This window comes from Canis lupus, chromosome 34 (genome assembly GCF_048164855.1).
Source record: "Canis lupus baileyi chromosome 34, mCanLup2.hap1, whole genome shotgun sequence".
Classification (NCBI taxonomy): domain Eukaryota; kingdom Metazoa; phylum Chordata; class Mammalia; order Carnivora; family Canidae; genus Canis; species Canis lupus.
This window is the reverse complement of record NC_132871.1, coordinates 2,226,968-2,248,098: the sequence shown is the minus strand read 5'-3', so window position 1 is coordinate 2,248,098 and position 21,131 is coordinate 2,226,968. Positions and strand designations below refer to the sequence as shown.

The window sequence follows — 21,131 nt, the reverse complement described above, 5'->3', positions numbered from 1 at the left end:
GTATTTCTTCTGTCTTTTCAATATATAATAAAAAGGTTATATTTTATATTAAAGACAGATAACAGGGCCACACTATAATTTCCTTAAGATGCTGATATACAATAACTACTTGTTCTATTAAAAAGAAAACCAAGTTGACTATTTTAAAGCTACAGCTTCTACACACTTGTTCATCTTTTATCTTAATTGTACCTGTTTAAACAAAATTACATAATTGTAGAAGTAAAATTATTCTCCTTATCCAGGAACCAATCCCAGAATGATCCAGTCTTTATTTTGTTGTTATAAGGGTTTCAAACATACAGAAAAAAAAATGTATAAAACATAATGGAAATATAATACAGCTTTATCTATAATTGGATGCTAGATATTATATCAGCTTCAAATGTCTTTAAAAAAAAATACAACAGCACTGGAGATTTAAGATAGTGGAGTGGGAGCCTCAAAGTGAAGGATTTGTCTCATCCTTCAAAATACAACTAGATAGTTAGCAAATCCTTCTGCACACCTGAGAAATCAGGCGGAGTTCAGAGACCATAAATGCTGCGATTCTACAAGCGGGAAAGGGACGGCTGGTGGGAGACAGGAGGTGCAGAGACTGGACTCCCATGCAACACAGCTGGGGACAGGGCGGCGGAGAGGAGACTGCTTAAGGAGCCTGCCACTCAATACTGTAGGCAGCAGGGTGCAAAACTGGAACTTGGAGAAGTTGAGAAGTCTGCCACAGAGGGCTACCTACAGGCCCGGGGTAGCGGGGTGGGACCCAGGTGTGACAGGCCTGAGGATGCCCAGGGCCACAAGGAGGAGGGCTGGTGCCTGCATCTGCACAGCTCCCGGCTCAGGAGGGGGAAGCCAGTCGAGAACAGCAAGCCTCCTGCTGGTTTCTGCTGCGTTGCCAGGAACCTCAAACAGCTGCAACTACTTTCCTGAGACAGGCCCAGCAAATGGCAGGAGCTAGCAACACCCTCCCTGGGAGGAAAGGTGCGGGTGCGCACCTCGGAAGTTGCTAAAATTTTGAGTTTTCAAACTCAGTTTGAACACCTGAGATAAAAGCACTCGGACAGAGGCCAGGTGAGCAGAGTTCTGATGGAAGAAAGGAGAGTGATTGCTCGTCCGTGAGGGGCCACTGAAGAGTTGGGGGCTGTGAGTTCTCAGCTCTGGGACTACCACGTTCATCCCAGGCGTCAGCACTGACCACCTTCAGGCAGCAAAAGAGCACTGCAGGGTGGAGCCGGAGGGGCTTACCCCAGGCCCTAAGGCCTTGCACTAGGGGGGCACGTTTCCATGAGGGAAGTGCACCTGAGAATCATTGAACAGGCCCCTCCCCCAGCAGGCCAGCTGGACCAACTTGCTCACACTAAGTTTGCTGGTCAAAGAGGGCTGCAAAGCTTCAGCTCCAGGGGAAAACGCTATACAGCATTCCTTGTATTTTTATTCCTCAGTCTTTTATTGTCTCAGTTACTTTATTTTTTCCAGTTCTTTTTAACTTTTATTTTCATATAGATTTCTAAATTTTTGTCTCCTTTCATTGCATTTTATTTATATATTTTCTTCCTAATTTTGGGATCTAGTTTATTTTAAACAGACCAAAAGACACCCAGAATCTAAGGTTTTTTGTTTTTTGTTTTTTCATTCTTGTTATTGTTCTTTTTTTTTTTTTTTTTGTCCCTTATTTCTTCTTTTCTTTTCCGGCCAAAATGAGAAGATGGAGAAATCTAACCCAAAAGAAAGAATAGGAGGTAGTACTCATCAAAATGAATTTAAGTAAGATGTCCAAACTAAAATTATTTAAGATTTTATCTGAGAGAAAGAGAGTAAGAAAGAGAGCATGAGGAGTGGGAGGAGCAGAAGGTGAGGGAGAAGCAGACTTCCTGCTGAGCAGAGAGCCTGATGTAGGGGTCGATTCCATGACCCTGAGATCATGACCTCAGCTGAAATCAAGAGATGGACACTTAACCATCTGAGCCACACAGGTGCCCCTGAACTAGAATTTAACAGAATGATTATAAAGATACCAGCTGGGCTTGAAAAAAAGCATAGAAAACATGAGAGAATCCTTTACTATCTGATAAGAAAACTAAAATCTAGTCAGGCCAAAATTTAAAATGCTATAACCAAGATGAAGTTTCAAGTGGAGGCCATAAAATGAGGAGGAATGAGACAGAAGAGCAAATCAGTGATATAGAAGAAAAAATTATGGATAATAATGAAGCTGAAAAGAAGAGGGAAAGAAAACTATTAGAACATGAAGGTAGACTTAGGGAGCTCAGTGATTTCATATTACAGGAGTCCCAGGAGAACAAGAGCGGGGGGGGGGGGGGGGGGGGGGGGGGGAAGGGGGCAGGTGTATTTGAACAAATTATAGCTGAGAACTTCCCTAATCTAAGGAAGGAAACAGGCAAACAAGTCAAAGAGGCACAGAGAACTCTCTTCAAAATCTACAAAAATAGGTTGACACCATGACATATTATACTGAAAATTGCAAATTACAAGGAAAAGAAGAAAATCCTGAAAGTAGCACAAGACAAAATGTCCTTAATTCCAAAAGCAAACACATAAGGTTAGCAGCAGACCTGTCCAGAGAGACCTGGCAGGTCAGGAAGGACTGGCATGATTCAGCATATTCAGGTGCTAAATGGGAAAAATATGCAGCCAAGAGTACTTTACCCAGCAAGGTTATCATCCAGAATAGATGGAGAGATAAAGAGTTTCCAAGACAAAGAAAAACTAAAGGAATTCATGATCACTAAACCAGCCCTGCAAGAAATATTAAAGGGGAACCTATGAGCAGAAAGAGCCCAAAAGTAACAAGACCAGAAAGGAACAAAGACAATCTGCAGGAACAATGAATTTACAGATAATACGTTGGCCCTAAATTAATATCTTTCAATATTACTTTGAATGCAAATGAACTAAATGCTCCAATTAAAAGACACAGTGCATTAGAATGGATTAAAAAAAAAAAAAAGCACCTGGGTGGCTCAGTAAACTAAGCATCTGCCTTTGGCTCAGGTCACAATCCCAGGGTCCTGGGATCCAGTCCTACATTAGAGTCTCTGCTCAGCAGTGAGTCTGCTTCTCCCTCTCCCTCTGCCTGCCACTCTTCCTCTTGGGCAAGTTCTCTCTCTCTCTCTCTCTCTCTCTCTGTCAAATAAATAAAATCTTTAAATTAAAAAAAGAATGAATTATAAAATAAGACCCATTGATATGCTACTTACAAGAGACTCATTTTAGACCAAAAGACACCTGCAGATTGAAAGTGAGGGGGCAAAGAACCATCTATCACACTAATGGACATCAAAAGAAAGCTGGACTAGCCATCCCTATGTCAGACAAACTAGATTTTTAACCTTTAAAGACTGTAATAATAAAAAAAATAAAAAAATAAAAAAAAATAAAGACTGTAATAAGGGATCCCTGGGTGGCGCAGTGGTTTAGCGCCTGTCTTTGGCCCAGGGTGCGATCCTGGAGACCTGGGATCGAATCCCACATCGGGCTCCCAGTGCATGGAGCCTGCTCCTCCCTCTGCCTGTGTCTCTGCCTCTCTCTCTCTCTCTCTCTCTCTCTCTGTGACTATCATAAATAAATAAAAATTTTTAAAAAATAAAGACTGTAATAAGAGATGAAGGACATTATATCATAATAAAAGGGTCTATCCAACAAGAAGATCTAATTGTAAATATTTATGCCCCTAACTTGGGAGCAGCTAAATATATAAATCAATTAATAACAAGTTCAAGGAAACTCATCGATAATAATACAATAGTAGGGTACTTTAACACCCCACTCACGACAATGGATAGATAATTTAAGCAGAAAATCAATATGAAAACAAGAGCTTTGAATGACATACTGGACCAGATGGACTTCACAGATATATTTAGAGCATTCCATCCTAAAGCAGTAGGATACATATTCTTTTTCAAGTGCACATGAAACATTGTCTGGAATAGATCACATATTAGGTCACAAATCAGGACTCAACCAGTACAAAAAGATTGAGATCATACCATGCATACTTTCAGATCACAATGATATGAAACTTGAAGTTAACCACAACAAAAAAATTGGAAGGACCACAAATACTTGGAGGGTAAAGAGAATCCTACTAAAGAGTGAATGGGTCAACTAGGAAATTAAGGAAGAGTTTTTTAAAAAACATAGAAGCAAATGAAAATGAAAACACAACAGTTCAAAACTTTTGGGATGCAACAATGGCAGCTCTAAGAGGGAAGCTTATAGCAACACAGGCCTTCCTCAAGAAACAAGAAAGGTTTCAACCTTACACCTAAAGGAACTGGAGAAAGAACAGCCAATAAGGCCTAAATTCAGCAGGAGAAGAGAAATAATAAAGATTAGAGCAGAAATCAATGATACAGAAATTAAAAAAAAATAATAAAACAACAGTAGAACAGATCAATGAAACCAGGAACTGGATCTTTGAAAGAATGAACACCATTGGTAACCCCCTAGCCAGGCTTTTCAAAAAGAAAAGAGAAAGGACCCAAATAAATAAAATCGTGACTGAGAGAGGAAAAAAATCACAACTAACACCACAGAAATACAAACAATTATAAGAGAATATTATGAGTAGTTATATGTTAACAAATTGAGCAATCTGGAAGATATGGACACATTCCTAGGAACATAGAAACTACCAAAACTGAAACAGGAAAAAACGAAACTTGAACAGAGCCACAACCAGTCAAGAAATTGAATCAGTCATCAAAAATCTCCCAACAAACAAGAGTCCAGGTCCAGATGGCTTCCTAGGGGAATTCTACGGAACATTTAAAGAAGTGTTATTAATACCTATTCTTCTCAACCTGTTCCAAAAAAAACAGAAATGGAAGGAAACTTCCAGACTCATTCTATGAGGCCAGCATTACCTTGATACCAAAACCAGATAAAGACTGAGCTAAAAAGAATTACAGACCAATATCCCTGATGAACATGGATGTGAAAACTCTCAACGAGAGACTAGCAAGTAGGATCCAACAGTACATTAAAAGGATTATTCAAAAAAAAATAAAAATAAAAAGATTATTCACCACCATCACATGGGATTTATTCCTGGGCTACAGGGGTGGTTGAATGTTTGCAAATCAATCAATGTGTACATGACATTAATAAAAGAAAGGACAAGAACTATATGATCCTCTCAATAGATACAGAAAAAGCATTGACAAAATACGACATCCTTTCTTGATAAAAATCCTCCTTGATGTAGGAACAGAAGGAATATATCTCAACATCATAAAGGCCATATACAAAAGACCCACAGCTAATATCATCCTCAATGGGGAAAAATTGAGAGCTTTTCCTCTAAGGTCAGGAACACGACAGGGACGTCCATTCTCACCACTGTTATTCGACATAGTCTTGGAAGCCGTTGCCTCGGCAGTCAGACAACAAGAAGAAATGTGATCCAAATCAAGAAAGAAGTCAAACTTTCACTCCTTGCAGATGACATGATACTTTATGTAGAAAACCCAAGACTCCACTAAAAAATTACTAGAACTGATACAGGAATTCAGCAAAGTCACAGGATTTAAAATCAATGCACAGCAACCTGTCACATCTCTATGCAATAACCATGAAGTAGCAGAAAGAGAATCAAAGAATTGATCCCATTTTCAATGACATCACAAACTGTAAGATACCTAAGAAAAAACTTAACCAAAGAGGTAAAATATCTATACTCTGGAAACTATAGAACACTTGTGAAATAAATTGAGAGGACGCCTGGGTGGCTTAGTGATTGAGCATCTGCCTTTGGCTCAGGTTGTGACCCTGGGGTCCTGTATTCAAGTCCCATGTCAGGCTCCCCATTGGGAGTCTGCTTCTCCCTCTGCCTATGTCTCTACCTCTCCCTGTCTCTCATGAATAAATAAATAAAACCTTTAAAAAAAGAAAGAATTTGAGGAAGACACAAATGCAAAAACATTCCATTCTCATGGATTGGAAGAACAAATATTGTTAAAATGTCTGTACTACCCAAAGCAATCTACACATTCAATGTAATCCCTATCAAAATACCCTCAGCAGTTTTCACAAAGCTGGAACAAATAATCCTAAAATGTGTAAGGAACCCGGAAAGACCTCAAGTAGCCAAAGCAATGTTGAAAAAGAAAACCAGAGCCGGGGGCATCATAATGCCTGACTTAAGCTGTACTACAGAGCTGTGATCATCAAGACAGTGTGGCACTGGCACAAAAACAGACACAGAAATCAATGGAACAGAACAGAGAACCCAGAAATGGGCCCTCAACTCTATGGTCAACTCATCTTTGACAAGGCAGGAAAGAATTATCTAGTGGAAAAAGGGCAACCTCTTCAAAAATTGGTGTTGGGAGAAATTGGGCAGCCAAGTGCAGAAGAATGAAATGGAGCCACTTTCTTACACCACACACAAAAATAAATGCAAAATGGATGAAAGACCTAAATATGAGACAGGAATCTGTTAAAATCCTGGAGGAGAACACAAGCAGCAACCTCTGATGTGGGGCATAGCAACCTCCTCCTAGACAGGTCTCCAGAGGCAAGGGAAGCAAAATACTGGGATTTCATCAAGATAAAAAGCTTCTGCACAGCAAAGGAAACAATCAACAAAACTAAAAAGCAACCTACAGATGGGAGAAAATATTCCCAAACAACGTATCAGATAAAGAGCTAATATCCAAAATCTATAAGAACTTACCAATCACAACAACCAAAAAACAAAAAATCCAGTCAAGAAATGGGCAAAAGACATGAACAGACATATTTCTCCGAAGAAGACGTATACATGGCTAACAGAGGGGCACCTGGGTGGCTCAGTAGATTAAGCATCCACTTTTGATTCAGGTCATGATCTCAAGGTCCTGGAATCAAGCCCTGTGCCGTTGTGTCAAGCTCCCTGCTCAGTGGGGAGTCTGCTTCACCCTCTCCCTCTGCTCCTCCCTCCACTTATGCATGCTCACTCTCTCTCAAATAAATAAAATATTTTTAAAAATGGCCAACAGACACATGAAAAAATACTCAACATCCCTAAGCATCAGGGAAATATAAGCAAAACCACAATGAGATACCATCCCACACCAGTCAGAATGGATAAGATCAACAACTCAGGAAAAAAAAAAAAAAAAAAAACAGATGTTGGTGGGATGCAGAGAAAGGCGACACCTCTTACACTGGGTGGGAACGCAAGCTGGTGCAGCCACTGTGGAAAACAGTGTGGAGGCTCCTCAAGAAGTTAAAAACCGAGCTACTCTACCACCCAGCAATTGCACTCTGGGGTATTTACCCAAGGATACCAAAATACCCATTCAAAGGGGTAACTGCACCCCAATGTTTATAGCAGCAATGTCCACAATAGCCAAACTATGTAATGAGCCCAGATGTCCATCAATAGATGAATGCATAAAGATGTGATTATATATACATATTATATATGTGTGTGTATATATATTTATATATATATGAATATCACCAAGCCATCAAAAAGAAGGAAATGTTGCCATTTACATAGATGTGGATGAACTAGAGGGAATTATGCTAAGTGAAATAAGTCAGAAGAAGACAAATACCATATGATTTCACTTTCATGTGGAATCTAAGAAACAAAAGAGAGGAACATAGGGGAAGAGAAGGAAAATAAAATAAGAAAAAGAGAAAAGGAGGCAAACTACAAGAGACTCTTAGCTCTAGGGAACAAACTGAACGCTGCTGGAGGGGAGGTGGCTGAGGGGAAGGGGTAACCGGGTGATGGGCACTTGATGAGAGGGCACTTTTCTACACTTATAGAAGTGATCCCTCACCCTCCTCAATCTATTGATATTGAAACTTTCTTGCATTTTGTTATGTTTTATCGGGTTGAGATATATTCATTTTTACATAATGCTGAACTTGATCTGCGAGTATATAGTTAGAATCTATTTCAACTCATAAGTGAGATTAGTCTACAATTTTATTTATCTGCACTATAATTACTCTGTTTTTGTGCCGAAGTAATAGCGACCTCATAAAACTACCTGAATGATTTTCTCTGTTCCTACACCCTGAAAAAATATATATACACCTACATTTGTGTGTATATATTCATAAAAATATTACAAATATGTTTTTCAAACTTGCAGTCAGAAGACAAATAAGTTCTGGGGTTCTAATGCCAAGCAATGTGATTTTCATTAATAACAAAATATTATATCCCTGAAAATTGCTGAGGTTAGATATTGAATATTTTTATCACAAAAAAGAGGTGATAATATGAGGTTATGGAGGCATGAGCTAATGATACAGAGGAAATCATACTGCAATATATGTGTATCAAATCTATACATTATACATCTTAAAATTACAGTTATATGTAAATTATATCTCAATTAAAATATCACATATATAAAAAAGAAATATACTTTTCCAGGAAGCTTGATAAAATTTATCTTGAAGACCATCTAGGTGTAGTGTCTTTTGCTGAGTCAGATTTTGATTACTAATTCAATTCATTTAACTTTCATTGATTTTCTTGGATTTCTATTATTTGATCAAATATCTTCATTTATATTTACTACAAAATTATCTATTTTTTCAAGTTCTGACAGTTTTGGCATAAAATTGTTCATAGACTTCTCCTAAGACTTTTTTTTTTTAATCTTAATATATTTCAGGTCATGTTGCCTTTTTGTGGCACAACTGTTATTTACTTGTGCTTTTTCTCTTCATTCTTTGATCATTCTTGCCTAGAATTTATACAGACTAATTTTTTCCAATAACTGTCTTTGGGTTTTTTTAACTTATTATTTTAAAAATATTTCTATGTGATTTTTTCCTACTCATATCTTCATACTGCTTTATTCTACTTTTTTGGCCGTTTACCCTGTTCTTTTCTAGATTCTTGACAACGCATAGCTTTCTGCCCTTTTCAGTAAATATAACTGAGGTTCTAAATTGCTCTCTAAGCATCATTTTAACATTGCCTTGCAAACACTGACATGCAGTACTTTCATTTTCATTCAGTTATAAATATTTTCAGTTTCCCTTGCGGTGATAATTCTGAGAGTATTACTTTGGCAGTTTTAGCTATGTCCACATGGTATAGGGTGACGTCTATCATGGAAGCTGAGATACTGAGACTCATTAGGAGAGCTGTCAAGGTGCAAATGGAGACAACCTGTGAGATCCTGAAAGGGTAGATTTAATTGTCTTTAGGGCTCAAAGGGGCACCTAGAGCCAAGGCAGGTGAAGATCTTCAGTGAATCTCGCAAGCTTGCATTTCAGAATACCATAGTTCCTTTGGTTTTTTTTCCCAGAAGACTGTAGGCCATAAGAACTAATGTAGTTTCTGGCTAATAGATAAGAGTCTGCAGTATTTTTCCATGACTGGGACTGTGAAATGAGCTCCACGGTCACTAAAGAGGTAGGCAGACACTTGCCGGGTGGAAAGCATAAGGCCAAGGAAGGCTCTTTCCTGTTAAAGCGGTGGCTTTCAGACAAGAGAAACCTTGAGCTCTCCTGATTAATACGTGTATAATAACCAAAACGCTGATTATCTCACTGCGAAGGCGAGTGTATTTTTGGGGTGCCCCGGAACAGCCTCTCCTCCAGGCTTCAGTTTCCAGTCCCTACAGCAACTTTACCGTTTTGCCAGGATTATGTTGGAAGTGGGGCCAGAAGACATTCTTGGCTGCACCTTTAAAGTTTTCTCATCAGTGCAGGTTTTAAAATGTAGTCAATTTATCCCTGCCATGGTAATGAAGCTAACAGCTCTGGCTAATGCATTATGTTAATCAGCGCTCGCAGACTGGAAGAGCAGAATGCTCTCCTAAGTTACAATACGCAATTAATTTATAAGGACGTAGTCAAAGATCACCCTGGGAATAAGGACGTATTATGAACAGTGCCTCTGAAAACCTGTGAGGACTTCTTATTTATATTATAACGTACTATTATTACCCCTGACTGATGAAACCTTGGAAGAAAATCATTTTATGGATAGATATTGTACCAGTATTTATGCATAAACATGAGCATGTTTCCTTTAACTTGAAAGCCACACGATCACTGAAGTGTATTTATATTAATCTTCTTCCTTATACATAATTAAATTTAAAAGATTACTTTTCTTTTGATGGATCAGCCTTTCTTTTATCTCAAATTCGGTAATCACAACTGTTATGAATACATTACGTTTAGAAAAGGCCAAAACAAACTTAATTCCATTATCCTTCTTTATAAGGCGAGGAAGCACAATCTTGGTGTTACTCGGAGGTCATTCTAGAAAATGTATAGATAATTCAGGCACAAAAGACAGTTTTCTTATTTAGAAGTCAGCTCTACCCTCAGGAGCCAAGCACCTCCCAGGAGCTCACCTTCCAGTAACAGCGTCTTTGGAGGTTAGGATTTCAACATATGAATTTTTGGGGAGGGAGGGACATGTTCAAACCACAGGAGAAAAATAAGGTGTGAACCTTGGATGGAGGATTCTCAGAAGACACACACTTCGGAAACAATAAGTAAGTGCAAACGAAAGGGAACGCAACAAAGAAAATGCAAAGGGTAGATAAAGGGGATTGAGAGTTCAAATAATATAGAAACTGAACTTGTAGGGGGTCCAATCCATCAACATGTAATTTTCTTTCCTGCGCTGAGCACTCAGGCATAGGAGAGAGAAGTCCCACTACATAAAATATGAAGTAATTTGTAAGAAGGGCAGGGAGAGGAGGAGCCCAGGGATAAAGGCAAGAGAGGAACTGAGGTAAACTTGAAGGGTCAAGAGTCTGAAGACCTAAAAAAAATGGGGGAAATGGAGGAGGACACGTCCATACGTCAGCAATGGGCCTGCCTCTACCAAGCACTCCAGCCACATGGTATTTAGTTCTTATACTAACCCTTCCTAACACCGTGCATTTTACTGATGGACAAACTCAGGTTCAAAGAATTAAAATGAGTTCGCTGTAGATGCTTAACTACGCAGGACAGGAGATGATGATGATGAGAGAATGGGATATTCCAGTTTAAGACTTCAGAGAGCGAACCCACGAACCTGGGCAAGGCTGAACATGATTTAGTGTTGTAATCAAATAAAATCTACAGGAATAATTTGACAGATATTAATGATACTCATCATCATTGTTACACGGAAGGTAATTATCCACAGGTGATACCCAGTTTTCATTACTTTTATTGATAACGATCATTAGTATTAATTTTATACACCAAAGTCAGGCGTTTCCTTTTTTCTCTTTTTAGTTCTTTAATAGCTATACACACGCTCTCTGGCCAACAGACACCCCTGATGCTGGGGGGCCTGGAGTCACTACCATAGAGCGGGAAATCTGATTTACCTTACAGAGCTCCCTTTTATTTCCCCCAAGTTCACTTAATACTAGCAGGCACTAAACAGGGGGAAAGGCCTATTAATTGTGCGTAGGGAATGAAAAGAAAAAGAGCAAAGAGGAATCGATTGCCCTTTCTCCCACTCTCTGCTGCTGGCTTTAGGGTAGACGTTCTTCCACAGGGGACGGACGTCAGCCACAGATGGTGTTAAACGAACGCTCTTAAACCAAGACAAAGCCCCCGAATGGCTACCAAGTTCAAATCGTTCTGCTGCTTTTCCTCAAAATCAAGCAACAGAGTCCTAAGAGCGTAGGAACTAACCCACACCCCTAGGTTCTCAGCCCTTCTACTGCTAGCTGAGTGACCGGGAGAAATTCGTGAATGGGGGCTCAGAGGGGAAGCCTGAAAACAGGAAGGACAAACACCCCATTATCTCTCTCCGGTATTTAAGCATCTTATGATCAAACAAGTTAATGTCCCACAAGAGTCCAAGCCCTGAGTTAGGCTCTGCCCCCTTCTCTACTACCAGACCAGCAGATAAAGACTAATCATCACCAGTCCCTCTCCATTAGGCCATTATCAACGCTGAGGACTCTTCCATCATTCAAGGTCTTCATGTGCAGTCAGTACCCAACTTACTTTTGCTTTTTAAAGATTTATTTTTTAGACGGGGAGGGGGGAGAGAGGGAGAGAGAGAGAGAGCATCTCAAGCAGACTCCCTGCTGAGCATGGAGCCCAATGTGGGGCTCGATCCCAGGACCCAGAGATCGTGACCTGAGCCGAAACCAAGAGTCAGACAATTAACCATCTCAGCCATCCAGGCGTCCCCAATATTCACTTTTATAAATTTTACATTTTAAGCCAAAACATGCTTATTATCTGACTAATTAACATTAATACAGGATGTATTTCTCTGTTTCAAGGACAGAAAATAATAACCATGTCCTACAAAAGAAAAACCTCAAAGTACAAGATGAGCTCATCCCCAACAGGATGTAATGAAGAAACTACCCACTAACCCACGCGTTACCTGGAAAGCACATGCTCTGGGTCCCGAGCCTCTTCCACCCCCAGCTGCATGTCTCCGAGCTCACCTCTCCCCCGTTGGAGAAGTTTCAGGAAAACAGTCTTTGCTGTGCATCCTCTTGTGGCTGTCGTAGATCTCACATGTCTCGGAGGCTGCTTATCACAGTGTGTTTTCTTTGCTTATTTCTGCCTCCTGAATTATTACTGCTTTCCTAGGGTCATTTTTTTCTATATGTTTATCTCAATTCTTGTGGATTAGGCTTTTCTCTATCCCTCGAGAGCCTTGGTTGACCACTCACATTTAAGAATTAAGCCCTACTTTGGGGCTACTGGGTGGTTCAGTCAGCGAAACATCGGACTCAATCTCAGCTCAGATCTTGATCTCGGGGTTGAGTTTAAGCCTGGTTTGGACTCTGCTGGGCATGGGGCTTATTTTTAAGAAAGGTGGGAGGAAGGCCCTACTGAGACATTTCTCCAAAGATCCGTGAGTATCCAATAAGCACATGAAAAGATGCTCAACATCATTATCAAAATCATAAAGAGCTGCCATTCCACACCTGCGAGCACGGCTGTGATAAACAGTAACAAGTATTGGTGAGGATGTGGGAAAACCTGGAATCCCCATACTTGACTGGTGGAAATGCAAACTGGTGCAATCTTTCTAGAATAAAATAGCCTGACAGTTTCTTAAAATGCTCAACACATAGTTATAACCATATGACACAGCAAGTCTACCCTTAGGTTTACACCTAAGGAAACGAGATCATAGTCATGCAAACATGTGAGCGTGAATGGTCCTAACAGCATTACTCATAATTGCCAAAAAGTCGAATCAGATTAGGGCAATGGCGGTGGAAATGGAGAGAAGTGAATAAGCCTGGAAAAGTTTTTGAGAGGGGGCAGGATTAACAGCCTTGATTGCTAGGATGTGAGGTGAGGGGAAGGGGTTAAAGTAACACATATTTCTGATTTAAGCAAACAAATAGATGGTGTTTCCATTTAAAAAAAAGGAAAAAAAAATGGCACATAAAGGAATTTTTCAGGGAAGCTCAAGAGTGCAGTGCAGGATACCATAATTATTGTAAGATATGCAAGAATAGACTTCAATACGTTTATTCCCTCTATTTAGATACCGACAGTATTCTTTACTAACAAATATTATTTAGTCTAAAGAGCTTTTTCTCCTTTACTTTCCAAGCCCCTCAAAAATTTTGTTATATATTCTACATGAACTATTTTCTATTCTAATTAAATTAATAGAATTAGAATATATTTTATATATAATATTGCATTGAATAAATATTTAATATTGCAAAAAAGTTAATACTGCATTTTCTTCCATAGCAACATAAAAATACATTTTATATAATTGCCTGTGGAAGGAGAAAATGGGTAGAAGTAAAACTTAAATAGTTTCAGTTTTTTCCATCCCATAACCAAGGTTCACTTTTGTAGTTATAGGGTAAAAACCGAAATTACATGGCCATTCAATTACTGTGAAAAAATTGAATCTTTTTAAGTTTCCTATGTAGAGCTTTTGAGCCAGTGGAAAAAGACTTTTCTTCTTTACTTGTACAGAATTGAAATTCCCTTCACATTGATCTGAATTTAAATGTCATTTCTCTTTCGATCGTAGGAGCATAGGCAATGAGTGTTCTCAATTCTTTTTTTGCATCATGTAGCACATGTTTTACTTTTATAATAGTAATAAAAATACTCAAATTCATGATTTTATATATTTCTAGAGAAAAAAATGCTCTCAGGACTGAATATTGCATGCACCACTTTATTATATTTTAATTCCTGTTTAACAGCGTCACACAATACTTTCTTGAATTTCATGTAAGACCTCAAAAGGAGAACCACCATTTTCCTTGTAAAAAATTTGTAATACTTACTGTTGTGTTCATCAATGGTTTCAAATCATTTTTTGTGATTTGAAATTAAGTAAAATTAAGTAAAAATAATATAAAATTGGGATAGAACACAAAGATTTCTGAAGAACCCTAGATAATCAGAACTCTTCCCTATCCTTAGAACAAAAATAGAGCTAGGGGTGCTTAGCTGGCTCGGGAGGGAATGCGATTCTCGATCTCAGGGTCTGGAATTTGAGCCCCACATTGAGTATGGAGATTACTTAAAAAAACAAATAAACTATAAATTTTTGTAAAAATAAAGCTACCTTTTGTGTAACATGTTCTCACTTCTTACTTTGTGCTAGGAACTGTCATGCATATCATTTGATAGAACAAATGTGATTGCTCTTAACGATGCAGATGAGGATGGTGAAAAACAGATGTTGAGTAACTTAACCAGAGGCTACAGTGGTACGTGGCAAAGGCAAGACTCACAGTGCACATTATCTACCTCCGAAGTCCAGGTTCTTCTCACAGAAAAAAAAAAAAAAAAAAAAAGCATGTAATTATTTTTCAATATCTGGGGAAAGTGTGAGAGAAAAATTATAAATTATAAAATATAAATTATATAAATATAAAAATTTTATTGATATTTTATTAAAGAAGGAAAACATTGAATAGGTGAGTATGAAAAATTAACATAATATTCTTCATGGCTCTTTGTCCTCTCAGCTTTCTGAGGCAAAATTTGGACCCAGTAACTCATAATACTGATGTCATGACCGTTACGTGGTTGTTTTCTCTAAGGTGTTCAAAGCTAATGTGAAATTTTTTTTAACTGAATACATAGTCCAGTAAAAGGCATAAAGTGAAAGGGGCCAGAAATCCAATTCTAAACATAAACTTCTCCATAGATCAATACCCTGAAGATCAACAGTTTACATATAATTAAGCATTGAATTATTTTGCTTAAAAAATCCAACTAAATGGTGGTAAGTGAAATTGCACCCAACCAAAGAAGATCTCTCATTAAAAGGAAATGTTGAGAGCCGGATGGTAGTCAGGCTGGAGAAGTAGCAACGGTTACCATGGAGGCAAATTGGACCAGCTAGGAGAGACCCAAGTATCAAACTTAACACCTCAACTTGCTTCTCAGTAATTACTTCATACCAACATCCCGTTGCTTTAAAGGCATCCTGTGCCCGTTTGTTATAAGAGTAGGCTGACATATCATTAGGCTTCAGGTTTTCACAGCTCTTACACAGAAAAAGTTCTGTGTAAGTTTTTAGTGCGATTTTCCTTGTTAATCTTTGTAATGTGTTTGCATTGACCTTGGCAGTCATAACTACAGACTGCCGACTTTTTAAAATATAACATTTCTGACATTTTATCAAAATTAATGAAGAACATCCTGGTTTCTAACCCCGTGTGTTCATAAGAAAAAGAAAAATGGTCTGGGTCCAAAATGTAAAGTAAACATGACCATTTTTAGCAAAAAAAAAAAAAATTATGCTTTCACAATAATATTTTTTTAAATCCATTCAATGAAATATGCAATGATTAGAAACCAACAAAAAAGTTGCTTTTATTCCTCACTCATTGGTTCCCAATACGAACAAGGGATTCACTCTAGTATCTTCTGTACATATTTTAAATGAGATCACAAATTGAAGAAACGTGTCACGGGCCTACTGTGTTAGGGTAGGCATTACAGCCACAGTACATCTATCATCATCTACATATTTTCCCAACTTTTTAAGCTACATGTGCATAACTTTGACAGTAAAGTTGAGAAGATTTATTTAATTTCTCCACTCCTTAGCAATCACTAGCAATGGCCAGAAGATGTCCAATACATCACAAATATGAAAATGGTGCAGGGCATACAGATTTCAAAATTACAAGTAAAACTACTTTTATCTCCTACAGTTCACCTTGTTAAGTAAAACCTACCCTTGTTTTAACATCTATTCTTCACATAACTAAACTGGCCTAATTTATCGAATACCTCATTATATTGCACCACTTTTTATTCGGTCATTCCAAGTAGAAGAAGTTGTAGCTATAAAAAAAATAATATGCAGCAGCAACACCTTTGTTACCTTAAGTATTTACATATATTTCCTCGTAGAAATGTTCATTTCTCATCAGAAATGCAAAATTAATTTTCTTGTCTTCTCACTATTCCAGTCATGTGACATCCATAATTAACTTCTCATAAGACGTCATCTTGGTGATGACAAGATGTCGTTAGACATAGAGGCTTTGGTAGTGATGGCAATCAGTGTAACGCACTGCAATGTGCTCAACTGCTTTATCGTCTCTGCCAGGAAAAAGTACCACTATGTACCCAACACATTAGACCAAATGAATCTCGATTTGCCCCTTCTGTCTCATTTTCTCAACTAGTCTCTAAACTCCCTTTCCTAAACAGGTCTGAATCCCTCCCTTCTTCAATACCCACACTGCCATTGCTTAAATTCAGGTTTACAGGACTTTTCACTTGGACTACTAAGTCCCTCAACTGGTCTCCTGCCCTGCTACCTCGGTCATCCCCCCTCCTCTCTATTCTCCACATCCCTGATGAAGGATCCTCTCTAAAACTCAAAATGAAAGAAAGAAAAGAGAAAGAAAAGAAAGAAAGAAAAGAAAGAAAGAAAGAAAGAAAGAAAGAAAGAAAGAAAGAAAGAAAGAAAGAAGAGAAAGAAAAGAAGGAAAAGAAAGAAAGAAAGAAGAAAGAAAGAAAGAAAGAAAGAAAGAAAGAAAGAAAGAAGAGAAAGAAAAGAAGGAAAAGAAAGAAAGAAAGAAAGAAAGAAAGAAGAAAGAAAGAAAGAAAGAAAGAAAGAAAGAAAGAAAGAAAGAAAGAAAGAAAGAAAGAAAGAAAGAATCTCAAAACTATTCTTATCTGTCCCCTTATAAGATCTCCCAATGGGTCTCCATTTGTTTTCAGGCTAAGCTCTAAACTTTCAGCAATTTTTCCTGGTTTCCATGTTGTGGTCCTTGCTTGCCTATCCCATCTCCCATTCTATCGTCTCATAAAACCTAATAATATAGCACCACCTGAAATGCCACAGGAACAGTGTTCTCTGATGCCCTCATGTGCCTGGAAGACTTGGTCCCCACTCACACTACCTCCCTGGCCTTCCCCTTTGCCTTCCTCTCAGGCTCCGGGAGTAAAGAGCATCTCCTTCACACTCTGCACCTGCCGTATTTATACTACCACCACACTGCCGGTGTGCTTGTCTCCTCCTGCCCAACCTGGGAGCTCCAAAAGGATGAAATGGTTTTTAATTTTTACGTAACACTCATGTGGATACTGTTTCTATACCAACCTGGATCTTTTTATTTTATCATATAGTTTATCTCATGGCTGCCATAAATACAGAATAACATTCCAGGGATGCTACTTCTTCATTTTTAGCATACAAAAATATGATGACAAGCATAGATTTAACTGGATATGGGTCTGAGAAAGAAAATAAAGTCATATGCGCTGGTACGTTATCGTAAATAAAAATAACAACTTTCTCAGGCCTTAAAGGATATAGACATTTAGGTATTTCTTACTGTTAGAAGTCTTCTGGCTGTAGGCCAGAACTTGGGCAGTCTCCTCTCTCAATTTCTACTAAAAATATTCAATTTTCTTTGTACTATAATTGCCAATTAAGATTATCTGGGGAAAAAAAAGACATTAACTTGCTTCCTTTTGCACTCCCAATTAGATTAAGGGAACTCAATTCTCAATTGCATTTTCCTCCTTCTTTTCAGCGATAACAAAGAAACACAAGGCTATAGTGGTGGTGACAGAAACCTCAATCAGAGTGACTGCAATTGCTCTAATTTTGAAAGAAATGCTAGAGTCTTAATTTATGTGTCTCATTCTCAACTCTCTCACCTTCCAGCGGGTCACATCAATATTAAATGTGTAACTTAACTGAGCTCTGTGAGCGTTTGACCACATGAATCGTATTATGTAACACAAACATACACTCCCACACATGCACGTTCACCCCAACGCCCTTTCCTGGTGTTGCTTATGAGTTTAGAGATACAAGACGATAATGAGTATAATATGGAAGCTTCTGAAATGAAACATGTCCCCCCGGGTAATATGTGGGTCACCATATGGATCTCTTCAGCTTTGATCCAATCAGAGCAGGAGCCAAGGAGACTAGAACCCAGAACTCGGTTCCATCTAATCTTAAGTAGCCTCTTCCTTTTAGCTCATATGCCACATTATCATTCTCTGCAGGTGTCATAACATGAAAAAGTTTGGGAAGTGCGATAAGGAGATTTAACATATCTAACAACAAATCTCTAGTGTAAACATCATTTTCCTCATCTTGACTTGCTCTTCTTAGTCTTGGATTCTCTATCTCACTGGCTTGTTATCGTCACCCACCCAGTCATCTAGGTTGGAGATGTCAGTCGTACATGACCCTTGCCTCTTTCTCACGATCTCCCTAATCATTATCAAATTTAACTTCTAAATATTTCCCCAATACCATGGTCCAATTCATCACCAATGCTTAAATGGATATGGTCTCCTGGTCTTCGGTTTTGTCAGCTTCAAAATTATCCTCCGCGGAGCCCCCTTTTCAAAACAAATCTGATGAAAGCACTCTACAGCCTAACCTGACACAATGGTTTCCCGTCATCAATAGAATGAAGTCCGTGTGTCTCAAAACTGGGTCACAAAGCACACTGCGACACGGCAATGCCTGCTTCCTGAGTTCCATAGTTAGCTACATCCAGTGGAAATTCCAGAAGTATCACACTGCTTATATTTTACGAGATATAACCAATTCCTGTTTTCACTCCTTATGCAGCGAAGCGGTATAAATAGGCCTGGGGGAGAAGGGGATGTAGGTAGAACCTGGTTTGTAACATTTGCTCATTCCTAAACAGCAAATACTCCTGTTACGGCCTACGCCAAGCTACCGGCATGGAGTCACTGAAGATGGACCTAGGAAGACATTCCCAGCAGCACATAATTACGTAGCGGTCCCACCACACAGACACAACAGACATAAGTAACCTTAACAAAGCATAGATAATAGTGAATGTGGTGAAATAATTAGAAAGTGATGAGTTTTCTGTTTATTACTGATGCTTTTAATGTGATCTGTTTAATTGCAAATTCATATAAATCTAATTTTAATAATGGCTGCGTTTAACAAGCAGCACACAAAATTCCTGAAGATTTAGCTGCCAACTTTGGCAAGCCAGTATGAGCGAGCTCCAGCATACCACCGCTTTTATATGGCTTTGTTCAAGGTGTTCCTGCGCCTGGAATGCCATTTTATTCCGTTATCCAGACTCTTTCCTGCCTCTCTGAGGGCCCCTCATCTTGTAAGGCAGGTTATTCCAGAGCGTGATCATGAACCGCCTGCATCGAATCCCCTGTAGTGGTTGCTAAAAATGCTGCTTCTGGGGTTCACCTCCCAGGCCTGCTGAATCTGAAATTTCCTGGAAACCTAGGAATCTGTAGTCCAACAAGCGAGCTTCTGGAGTACTCTCCAAACTCCAGAGCTTGAGAACTCTTTGAGTAAGCTATTTTTCTGCTAAGGTGTCCTATCACCCAGGAAATCTTCCCTGAGTGATTCGCTCCCAGGAGGGCAGGATGGGGAAAGAATCAGCCAAGTCGCAGCGGCTTGAAACAGCACAGCAGAGAGAACTGTCACTGTGCACTGCGAAGCACAGGCCTAGACCAGTCACCATGGGCTCTACCGTGGAAGGCTTCCCAGTCCACACTGGGGACGTTGGACTTCACTGTAACAGCAGCGAAAAATGATTGAAGAGTCTGAGGCCAAAGAGTGACAACCAGTATTAAAAAAAAAAAAAAAAACTACTCAACCTTCCCCTTCCTTGGGTAAACTTTAAGAACTTGAACAAAATAAACCATTCTAAATAAAACGACACGGCCTTTTTTCTCGGAATAATTAATATCTTGTATGTCTTACCAACATGGAACATGATCTCCTGCATTAAAAACAAAAAGAAACAAAAGAAGAAAAACGCAAGTTCGAGTTCTTTTATTCCTGGGTAATGACCTTCCTTTGAGCAGTGATTCTGGTCCTGTTAGATCTTCTCCATGGGATTCCTTTACCCTGATCAGTACCGCCAACCCCAATGTTACTCCTCACTCTGCTCACTCCTTATAAAGTTTTTATAGCTTTGACCCATCAACAACCTCAAAAAAAAAAGAAGAAAAAAAAATCTTTGATAGACATTCTTATCCTTCCACTGCTACCATTTAAACTTTCCAAAAAAGGTTTAATAAAAATGCTAAGTGAAAAACTAAAAAAGAGGCAATGAATCACCAAAAGCATAAAATAATCTCAGCTTACGAAATGATATATCCTAAAACTCTCTTAAACGTGGAAACAATGGATATAAATTTACTCCAAGATTCCAAAACCAAATAACTTCACAAGAATTATTACATTCACACTTAACAATAAGTAGAGAATTACAGAGTCAAATTGTGATGTGCTTTGTGGCAGCCAGCTAACTTCACTTACCAGATCATTTACTTGTTGCAGCTCACGTGTTTTGCAGCAACTTAAATTCAAATCTGTGCCTCAAAAAAAAAAAAAAAAAAAAAAAATCTGTGCCTCAGCAACACTGTAAGTGATCACCTCGCGGGCATATGTGGAAAAGTTGCAAATGGAGGAACCTTAAAATATGGAAATGCACGAATATCTATTAACATTTTTCTTAAGGAACACATATTTCTTTCCAATACATTATATAAATGCAAATATTATTTTCATTCTGACTCCCTGAACATTGTAGGATCATGACAAACATTAGCACCTGGAAACATCTAGTCCCTTGTTCACTAAATCTTTCTCCGATCCCTGAAGAGTGATTTATACAGAGTCGACCTTCAATAAATAATCCGTGAATGAATGAAAGAACGAATTTAAA

The 21,131-nt window shown here is 38.6% G+C and overlaps 1 long non-coding RNA gene across 1 annotated transcript in view; it reads right to left on the bottom strand.

Annotated features, from left to right (window-relative positions):
- LOC140624289 (uncharacterized) overlaps positions 1–20,785 on the bottom strand; it is a 55,077-nt gene extending 34,292 nt beyond the window's left edge. The window contains exon 1 of the long non-coding RNA XR_012023774.1: positions 20,723–20,785. This is a non-coding gene — a long non-coding RNA (uncharacterized lncRNA). The remainder of the gene's footprint in view (positions 1–20,722) is intronic.
- Between the last annotated feature and the right edge of the window lie 346 nt (positions 20,786–21,131).